We start from the raw sequence: 9,938 nt of genomic DNA on the forward strand, positions 1-9,938 counted from the left end.
ATGGCTGTAGTCACAATCTGCAGTGACTTTGGAGCCCAAGAAAATAAATTCTTTCAGTGATTCCATTGTCTCCCCATTTACTTGCTATGAAGTGATGGGACTGGAAGGCATGATCTTCATTTTTTGAATGTTGAGTTTTAAACCAGCTTTCTCTCTTCTCTATCACCTTCATCAAGAGGCTCTTTGGTTCCTCTTCACTTTCTGCCATAAGGGTGGTATCATCTGCATATCTGAGGTTATTTATATTTCTCCCACCATTTTGATTCCAACTTGAATTTCCTCCATTCTGAGATTTTGCATGATGTATTCTGCTTATAAGTGAAATAAGTAGGGTGACAATATACAGCCTTGACATACTCCTTTCCCAATTTGGAACCAGTCTATTGTTCCAGGTCTGGTTCTAACTGTTGCTTCTTCATCTGCATACAAGTTTTTCAGAAGACAGATAAGGTTGTCTGGTATTCCCATCTCTTCAAAAATTTTCCAAAGTTTGTTGCAATCCACACAGTCAAAGGCTTTAGCATAGTCAGTGAAGCAGAAATATATGTTTTTCTGGAATTCTCTTGCTTTTTCTATGATACAGCAGATGTTGGCAATTTGACCCCTGATTCCTCTGCCTTTTCTAAATCCAGCTTGTACATATAGAAATTCTTGGTTCACATATTGTTGAAGCTTAGCTTGAAAGATTTGCAGTATTACCTTGTCAGCATGTGCAATGAGTGAATGGTGGGGTAGTTTAAACATTCTTTGACATTGCCCTTCTTTGGGATTGTAATGAAAATTGACCTTTTCCAGTCCTGTTGCCACTGTTGGGTTTTCCAAATTTGCTGGCATATTCAGTGCAGCACTGTCACAGCGTCATCTTTTAGGATTTAAAATAGCTCAGCTGGAATTTGATAACCTCCACTAGCTGTTTACTTAAATAATTAAATAGCTTTAAAGAACCATTTCTGAGTGGATTAAGGTATTTAAAATTTTTTCAAGATTTGTAAAGTCCCTTGCTAAGCCTAGTTAGTCAGCCTTGTCTAACTCAATGAAACTAAGCCATGCCTTGTGGGGCCACCCAAGACGGGTGGATCATGGTGGAGAGGGCTGACAGAATGTGGTCCACTGGAGAAGGGAATGGCAAGTCACTTCAGTATTCTTGCCTTGAGAACCCCACGAACAGTATGAAAAGGCAAAATGATAGGATACTGAAAAAGGAACTCCCCACGTCAGTAGGTGCCCAATATGCTACTGGAAATCAGTGGAGAAATAACTCCAGAAAGAATGAAGGGATGGAGCCAAAGCAAAAAGAATACCCAGCTGTGGATGTGACTGGTGATAGAAGCAAGGTCCGATGCTGTAAAGAGCAATTTTGCATAGGAACCTGGAATGTCAGGTCCATGAATCAAGGCAAATTGGAAGTGGTCACACAGGAGATGGCAAGAGTGAATGTCGACGTTCTAGGAATCAGGGAACTGAAATGGACTGGAATGGGTGAATTTAACTCAGATGACCATTATGTCTACTACTGTGGGCAGGAATCCCTCAGAAGAAATGGAGTAGCCATCGTGGTCAACAAAAGAGTCTGAAATGCAGTACTTGGATGCAATCTCAAAAATGACAGAATGATCTTTGTTCGTTTCCAAGGCAAACCATTCAATATCACAGTAATCCAAGTCTATGCCCCAACCAGTAACACTGAAGAAGCTGAAGTTGAACGGTTCTATGAATAGCTACGAGACCTTTTAGAACTAACACCCAAAAAAAATGTCTTTTTCATTATAGGGGACTGGAATGCAAAAGTAGGAAGTCAAGAAACACCTGGGGTAACAGGCATTTTGGCCTTGGAAAATGGAATGAAGCAGGGCAAAGACTAATAGAGTTTTGCCAAGAAAATGCACTGGTCATAGCAAACACCCTCTTCCAACAACACAAGAGAAGACTCTACACATGGACATCACCAGATGGTCAACACCAAAATCAGATTGATTATATTCTTTGCAGCCAAAGATGGAGAAGCTCTATACAGTCAACAAAAACAAGACCAGGAGCTGACTGTGGCTCAGACCATGAACTCCTTATTGCCAAATTCAGACTTAAATTGAAGAAAGTAGGGAAAACCACTAGACCATTCAGGTATGACCTAAATCAAATCCCTTATGATTATACAGTGGAAGTGAGAAATAGATTTAAGGGACTAGATCTGATAGACAGAGTGCCTGATGAACTATGGAATGAGGTTCGTGACATTGTACAGGAGACAGGGATCAAGACCATCCCCATGGAAAAGAAATGCAAAAAAGCAAAATGGCTGCCTGAGGAGGCCTTACAAATAGCTGCAAAAAGAAGAGAAATGAAAAGCAAAGGAGAAAAGGAAAATTATAAGAATCTGAATGCAGAGTTCCAAAGAATAGCAAGCAGAGATAAGAGAGCCTTCCTCAGTGATCAATGCAAAGAAATAGAGGAAAACAACAGAATGGGAAAGACTAGAGATCTCTTCAAGAAAATTAGAGATATGAGGGGAACATTTCATGCAAAGATAGGCTCGATAAAGGACAGAAATGGTATGGACTTAACAGAAGCAGAAGATATTAAGAAGAGGTGGCAGGAATACACAGAAGAACTGTACAAAAAAGATCTTCATGACCAAGATAATCATGATGTGATCACTCACCTAGAGCCAGAAATCCTGGAATGTGAAGTCAAGTGGGCCTTAGAAAGCATCGCTATGAACAAAGCTAGTGGAGGTGATGGAATTCCAGTTGAGCTATTTCAAATCCTGAAAGATGATGCTGTGAAAGTGCTGCACTCAATATGCCAGCAAATTTGGAAAACTCAGCAGTGGCCACAGGACTGGAAAAGGTCAGTTTTCATTCCAATCCCAAAGAAAGGCAATGCCAAAGAATGTTCAAACTACCGCACAATTGCACTCATTTCACATGCTAGTAAAGTAATGCTCAAAATTCTCGAAGCCAGGCTTCAGCAATATGTGACCTTGAACTTCTAGATGTTCAAGCTGGTTTTAGAAAAGGCAGAGGAACCAGAGATCAAATTGCCAACATCTGCTGGATCATCAGAAAAGCAAGAGAGTTCCAGAAAAACATCTATTTCTGCTTTATTGACTATGCCAAAGCCTTTGACTGTGTGGATCACAATAAACTGTGGAAAATTCTGAAAGAGACGGGAATACCAGACCACCTGACCTGCCTCTTGAGAAACCTATATGCAGGTCAGGAAACAACAGTTAGAACTGGACATAGAACAACAGACTGGTTCCAAATAGGAAAAGAAGTACGTCAAGGCTGTATATTGTCACCCTGCTTATTTAACTTATATGCAGAGTACATCATGAGAAATGCTGGGCTGGAAGAAGCACAATTTGGAATCAAGATTGCTGGGAGAAATATCAGTAACCTGAGATATGCAGATGACACCACCCTTATGGCAGAAAGTGAAGAGGAACTAAAAAGCCTCTTGATGAAAGTGAAAGTGGAGAGTGAAAAAGTTGGCTTAAAGCTCAACATTCAGAAGATGAAGATCATGGCATCTGGTCCCATCACTTCATGGGAAATAGATGGGGAAACAGTGGAAACAGTGTCAGACTTTATTTTTTGGGGGGGTTCCAAAATCACTGCAGATGGTGACTGCAGCCATGAAATTAAAGACACTCCTGGAAGAAAAGTTATGACCAACCAAGATAGCATATTCAAAAGCAGAGACATTACTTTGCCAACAAATGTCCATCTAGTCAAGGCTATGGGTTTTTTTTGTTGTTGTTGTTTATTTTTTTTTAATTTAATTTTATTTTTAAACGTTACAAAGTTGTATTAGTTTTGCCAAATATCGAAATGAATCTGCCACAAGTATACATGTGTTCCCCATCCTGAACCCTCCTCCCTCCTCCCTCCCCATTCCATCCCTCTGGGTTGTCCTAGTGCACCAGCCCCAAGCATCCAGTATCGTGTATCGAACCTGGACTGGCAACTCATTTCATACATGATATTATACATGTTTCAATGCCATTCTCCCAAATCTTCCCACCCTCTCGCTCTCCAACAGAGTCCAAAGACTTCTATACATCAGTGTCTCTTTTGCTGTCTCATACACGGGGTTATTGTTACCATCTTTCTAAAGGCTATGGTTTTTCCAGTGGTCATGTATGGATGTGAGAGTTGGACTGTGAAGAAAGCTGAGCGCCAAAGAGTTGATGCTTTTGAACTGTGGTGTTGGAGAAGACTTTTGAGAGTCCCTTGGACTGCAAGGAGATCCAACAAGTCCATTCTGAAGGAGATGAGCCCTGGGTTTTCTTTGGAAGGAATGATGCTAAAGCCGAAACTCCAGTATTTTGGCCACCTCACGGGAAGAGCTGACTCATTGGAAAAGACTCTGATGCTAGGAGGGATTGGGGGCAGGAGGAGAAGGGGACAACAGAGGATGAGATGGCTGGGTGGCATCACTGACTCAATGGACGTGAGTCTGAGTGAACTCTGGGAGTTGGTGATGGACGGGGAGGCCTGGCATGCTGCGATTCATGAGGTTGCAAAGAGTCGGACACGACTGAACGACTGAACTGAACTTAAAATCTTTTTCAGGCATTAACTTGCAATAATAGATTCAAAATTTTTATTTTTATTTTCATTTCATAACACCAAGTTTTATATTTGTATTTATTGTGCTAGTAAATGTAATCCATTAATTTGTGGGTATTAACATTACTTCTAGTAAGAAGGTGTCTGAATTTTAATACAAACCATATCAACATAATCCCTATGCTTTACATTTGCCTTCACATGTGTATCAGTGGACAGGTTTTGTATGCCGCTCTGTATGAGAGCATAGTTTTCCTCTTTTCTAGCATGTCTGAATATCTTGAGACCAGTCTCACTTTGTCTGCTAGTGTCTTCTTCACTTTATTCCCCTGAAAATGTCCTCATTTCTCCCACTTAATACTATTTCTGTTGTCAAGAAATGTTAATACGCTTGCAGGGAAAAGGCCATTGTTTCAGCCACATGGTTTCAGCATCTCCACTCATGTTTTGGAGTCACCACAGGCTTAGTAACATCCTCCCTGGAAGCCACGGTGTCCACCACAGCCTCTGAGAAGCTGGAGCTTCCTGTGCAGCTACAGGGGTGAGCAGAGTTGCCTGCTGCACACTTCACCCACTCACACGCAGTCATCTTTCTGTGTTCTGTTACCAGTTTTTATGTGCATTTAATTCTATTGTCATATCTCACTTGTACATGCTTCCTGAGTGTAGGAGTTACACCACCTCTCATTTCAGTTCCTCATAGCTCCTAAGTTCAGTTCAGTTCAACCATCTCATCCTCCATTGTCCCCTTCTCCTCTTATAATTTCATGACTGCAGTCACCATCTGCAGTGATTTTGGCCAACTGATATGAGGAGCCGACTCATATGACACTGGGAAAGATTGAAAGCAAAAGGAGAAGGGGACGATAAAGGTCAATATGGTTAGATAGCATCACCAACTCAGTGCACATGAATCTTAGCAAACTCTGGGAGATAGTGGAGGACAGAGGAACCTGGTTTACTAAAGTCCATCAGGTTGTAAAGAGTTGGACATGACTTAGCAACTGAACAACAAGAAGTGAATGAGAAACGTGAAATGTGACCCTTCCCTCATCTTTACTGTTGCCCTATGGATGCTTCTTGAATATTACCACTCAAAATTAATATGAATAAAATTACTAATTTCACTGTAGATGATTAAAACAATATCAGATTAAAGTCATTTTCAGAGCATATACAGCTTGAAATCTTTCAAAACATTGTCACTACAACAGGATGATATAAATCTTACTTCTCTCAAAAATTCTTTAAAATTACTTGCCGTTCTTTCTTTAAAACAAATACTGTTCAGCACTGAAACCAAATTTAAACTAATAAAATGAAGATAAGAACTGCAACCTAGATATTTATTGTGAATAAAAATCAAGATAATAATGATTCATCTTCTGAATTAAGGATGTAAGAAAAATCTGTAGTGCAAAATTCTTAACTGTGTGGTTTGGTTTGTGTCTTCTTAGAAATATAACAGCAGGTACTTAAGATTTATTTTTCTGTAAATGGATTGTAAAAGTCCATTTAAAAATCTTTATCTGTAGTCAATAAAAAAATCTTCTATCATGTTCCAGGGATAACTAATCAAACTTTTCATCAGTCCTGTAGTATTTTGATGATACATTTATGGATACTATCACCAACCTAAAGGAACACTAATTCCCACATGTACTGTTGAGAATATATAACAATTAAGAGAATAATCAATTTTTTTCTGTGAATGGATGACAAATTAACACTTTTGTGCTTTTTAAAGTTACGAATCAACAGATCCCTCAAATTTAGGATTTATGTATAAAATGTTTTGTGTTCAGTGGGTACATCAATTCTTAGAAAAATTATTAAATACAAAAGTCACCTGAGAATGGTCTAGTAAAGTGTGAACTTCTTTAAAATGTCTAATATTTATGTAAACTAATATTATATAGTACTTATCCTCCTTCTCACGACTTTCTATTTTTTTCTTCAAATAAATATACTTATTAAGTGTTTGTTACACGTAAAGAATGCTCTGAACTTTATTGGTATACAGTACCCATCCTAGAAAATAAAGCAGCAGGCCCCAACCTTTTTGGCACCAGGGACGAGTTTTGTGGAAGACAATTTTTCACTACTTTTTTTCTTGATTTTTGGGGAACAGAAAACTTGCTTTTAATATACAGATCACTGAACTGAAAGGACCTGCCCGTGAATCTGATCCCAGTGAACATAACTCAATGATCCTTATTCACAACTTGACTTTACTGAAATGATGAGATCCTAGACTTCAAGATGAGCATATTTTGAACGTGGGAAAGATGTGAGTTGTGTTTACATCTTTCCCACATTGTGTTTCCAAAGTTAGCCACAAAAATCTCTCCTCTTCTCATATGTTCTCTGCTATGTATCTATGGTTTACCTTCATCAAAGCATGTAGTTTATTTCCCTTCTGCTTGAACTGGTCTTATGGCTTGTGTTAACCGATACCAAACCTTAAAACTATTTAAATCTTGAGCTACTTACACCATAGAAAAATAAACACATTTCTGTGACCATATTGGTTTAGAAGTCCACTGACTAAAAGGGATGTTGAGTGAGCAACAAATTAACCCTTCCTGGACAGGGAGGCCTGGTGTGCTGCAGTCCGTGGGGTCACAAAGAATCGGACACGATTGAGCGACCGAACTGAACTGAACTGAACCCCATTTCAGTTGTAGGATTATCACAACTCATTCTGTTCAATACTATTTTCTTTCTCTTCCATTAAGAGCCCCTTTGACACAATAATCTCTGTCTCAGACACAATTTCCTTGGAAGCCTGACATATTAAAAAAAAATTGAGATTTGGGGGATTTATCAATATATTTTTCTAGATATAAAATCCACTAGGATTCCTCTCCAGATTTATTCTTAAATTTGAGTGGCACCCCTTATTTGTACTTCCCAGAGAACTTGTTCTTATTCTAACACTGCTATTCTACTGCAAAACTGCAAAGGCCATATAGTCTTTTGAGTTCCCCACTATTTTTATTGAACACAGAACCATTATTTATGATTTTCTAAGGTTACCAGCATAATGTCACCTGCCATTAATCAGTATACTATGCTTCTGCCAATGCTTCTTTGAGTAGGTATATGAGAAGATATATGTAGCTACGTGTTTCAGGGCATGAGTTGTGGCATTAAGATGTGTGCATTTGGGAGCTCAGCTCGGTGCTCTGTGGTGACCTAGAGAGGTGGGATTAGGGGCAAAGTGTGTCAGTTTAGTCACTCAGTCGTGTCTGACTCTTTGAGACCCCGTGGACTGCAGTACGCCAGACCTCCCTGTGCATCACCAATTCCCAGAGCTTACTCAAACTCATGTCCACAGAGTCAGTGATGCCATCCAACTGTCTAATATTCTGTCATCCCCTTCTCCTCTTGCCTTCAATCTTTAATGTGTGTATATTTATACCTATAGCTGATTCACTTTCCTGTATAGCAGAAACACAACACTGTAAAGCAGTTATACTCCAATAATAAAATTTAAAAAATAAATTAGAAAAAAACATATCTGCATTCAAATTCTAGGTCTGTTACTAACTTGTTCTACAACCTTGGAAAGTTAACCACTTCTCTTTTCTATAAAATATTGCAATCTACTTCATAGGGTTATCTTGAGAATAAAATTGACTAATGCATGTAAATACTTAGCACTTGACACATAGTAAATTTTAAATATATGCTCAGTATTATTACTTTATCTTAAAATCTCTAGACTGTCAAGGAATATATTTAATTTGGGGTAATTTTTGTTTGTACAGGAAAAAATAGTGCATAATTATAGGAGCTTTCTTGCAACTATCAGCCAACATACACCTCGTCTTCTGAGAACCTCCCACTCTCCAATACATAGAGTTATGGCTAAGGTGATGTATTTTTTGGGTTTAGCTTTTCCTTAATGTGCCATTATTTACTATTTTTTTCTACTGAAATTAAATGAGAAGAATCTCTCTCATAATGCTCATAATAGAAGCTATAAAATAGGGGGCCTAAGAATAGATATTGTCCATGTTTTCTATTATATGGAAGAAATCCATATTCATGAAAAAATTTTTTTAAAAAACCCACTCTGAGACAGGCAGAGAAAAGGAATGGATCACCCTGGTAGAGTTCAAGTTCCAGCTCCAGTTTCCCCTGTGGCTAAGCTACTTCATCTCCTTTCTTATAGTTTGTTTATTCAAACTTTCTTGCAATGTTAGGGGCTAAGCAAGTATATTTCCAAAAGTTCTCCCTTTTTGCCCACACTAGGTTAAATTCTGTTTCTGTCACTTGTAATTAATAAACTCTACCTGAAATATAACAAGTAAAAGGAAAGGAAGATACTAAACAAAGAATAGAGTGTAGGTAATTGACTGAAGAAAAAAGGGGAGAGGAAGGAGTGCAAGATAGAAAAAAGGGAGGTAGATTAAAAAAGGTTAAAAAGTTAATGTGATATGTATGAAGAGCGTGCATTCAACCATCATAATTTCTACATTTGCCATCATTATTTATAATAAAAATACCTTTAAATCATACAATGTTTTACAGTTTATGAGAAACTTTAAATTTTCCTTCTCATCTGAAATAGTAGCTAACATCTACTGGACACACTCTTATCTTTCTCCTAAATGCCTCAAACAGATGATCCTGCCTAATCCTCAAACAACTATGAGCTTCAGCTATCATCCCCATCTTGTAAATTAGGAAACTGAGACTCATAGAATAACTGGCAGAATCTTAGGTATACTGATAGTGCAGTAGAAGTATTTGGGTCCAGGTGGCTCAGACAGTAAAGCGTCTGCCTGCAATGCGGGAGACCTGGGTTTGATCCCTGGGTTGGGAAGATCCCCTGGAGAAGGAAATAGCACCCCACTCCAGTACCCTTGCCTGGAAAATCCCATGGATGGAGGAGCTAGTAGCCTACAGCCCATGGGATCGCGAAGAGTCAGACACGACTGAGCGACTTCACTTTCTTTTCTGGTCTATTATCTCTTACAGCAAAAGTCTCTCTACCGTTACCTGTGACAGTAAATCATATGTTATCATAAATGAAATGAATATTCCTTGATATAAACTTCAAGCTTCAACATTAGGAAGCAATTGAAAAATCCATAAAGAAAACTAAGTGCACGGGACCAGAGTAGTAAGAAGAAAACTAAGAAAGAACAAAAGCTGTTAAAAGTAAAAGAATATTGTGTCCAAAGATGACAATGCTGCTGCTGCTGATAAAGTGTCAAGAAGAATGAAATAAGTACTCAGTAAAATTCTACTGATAGATCAAATAGCATGAAATAAAATGTTTTATCTCAGAAATAACATTTTGAAATAAATTGAATTTATGAATTAAACTTATGGCTTAAAAGAGACACATAA

This window comes from Bubalus kerabau, chromosome 1 (genome assembly GCF_029407905.1).
Source record: "Bubalus kerabau isolate K-KA32 ecotype Philippines breed swamp buffalo chromosome 1, PCC_UOA_SB_1v2, whole genome shotgun sequence".
NCBI classification, from domain to species: Eukaryota; Metazoa; Chordata; class Mammalia; order Artiodactyla; family Bovidae; genus Bubalus; species Bubalus kerabau.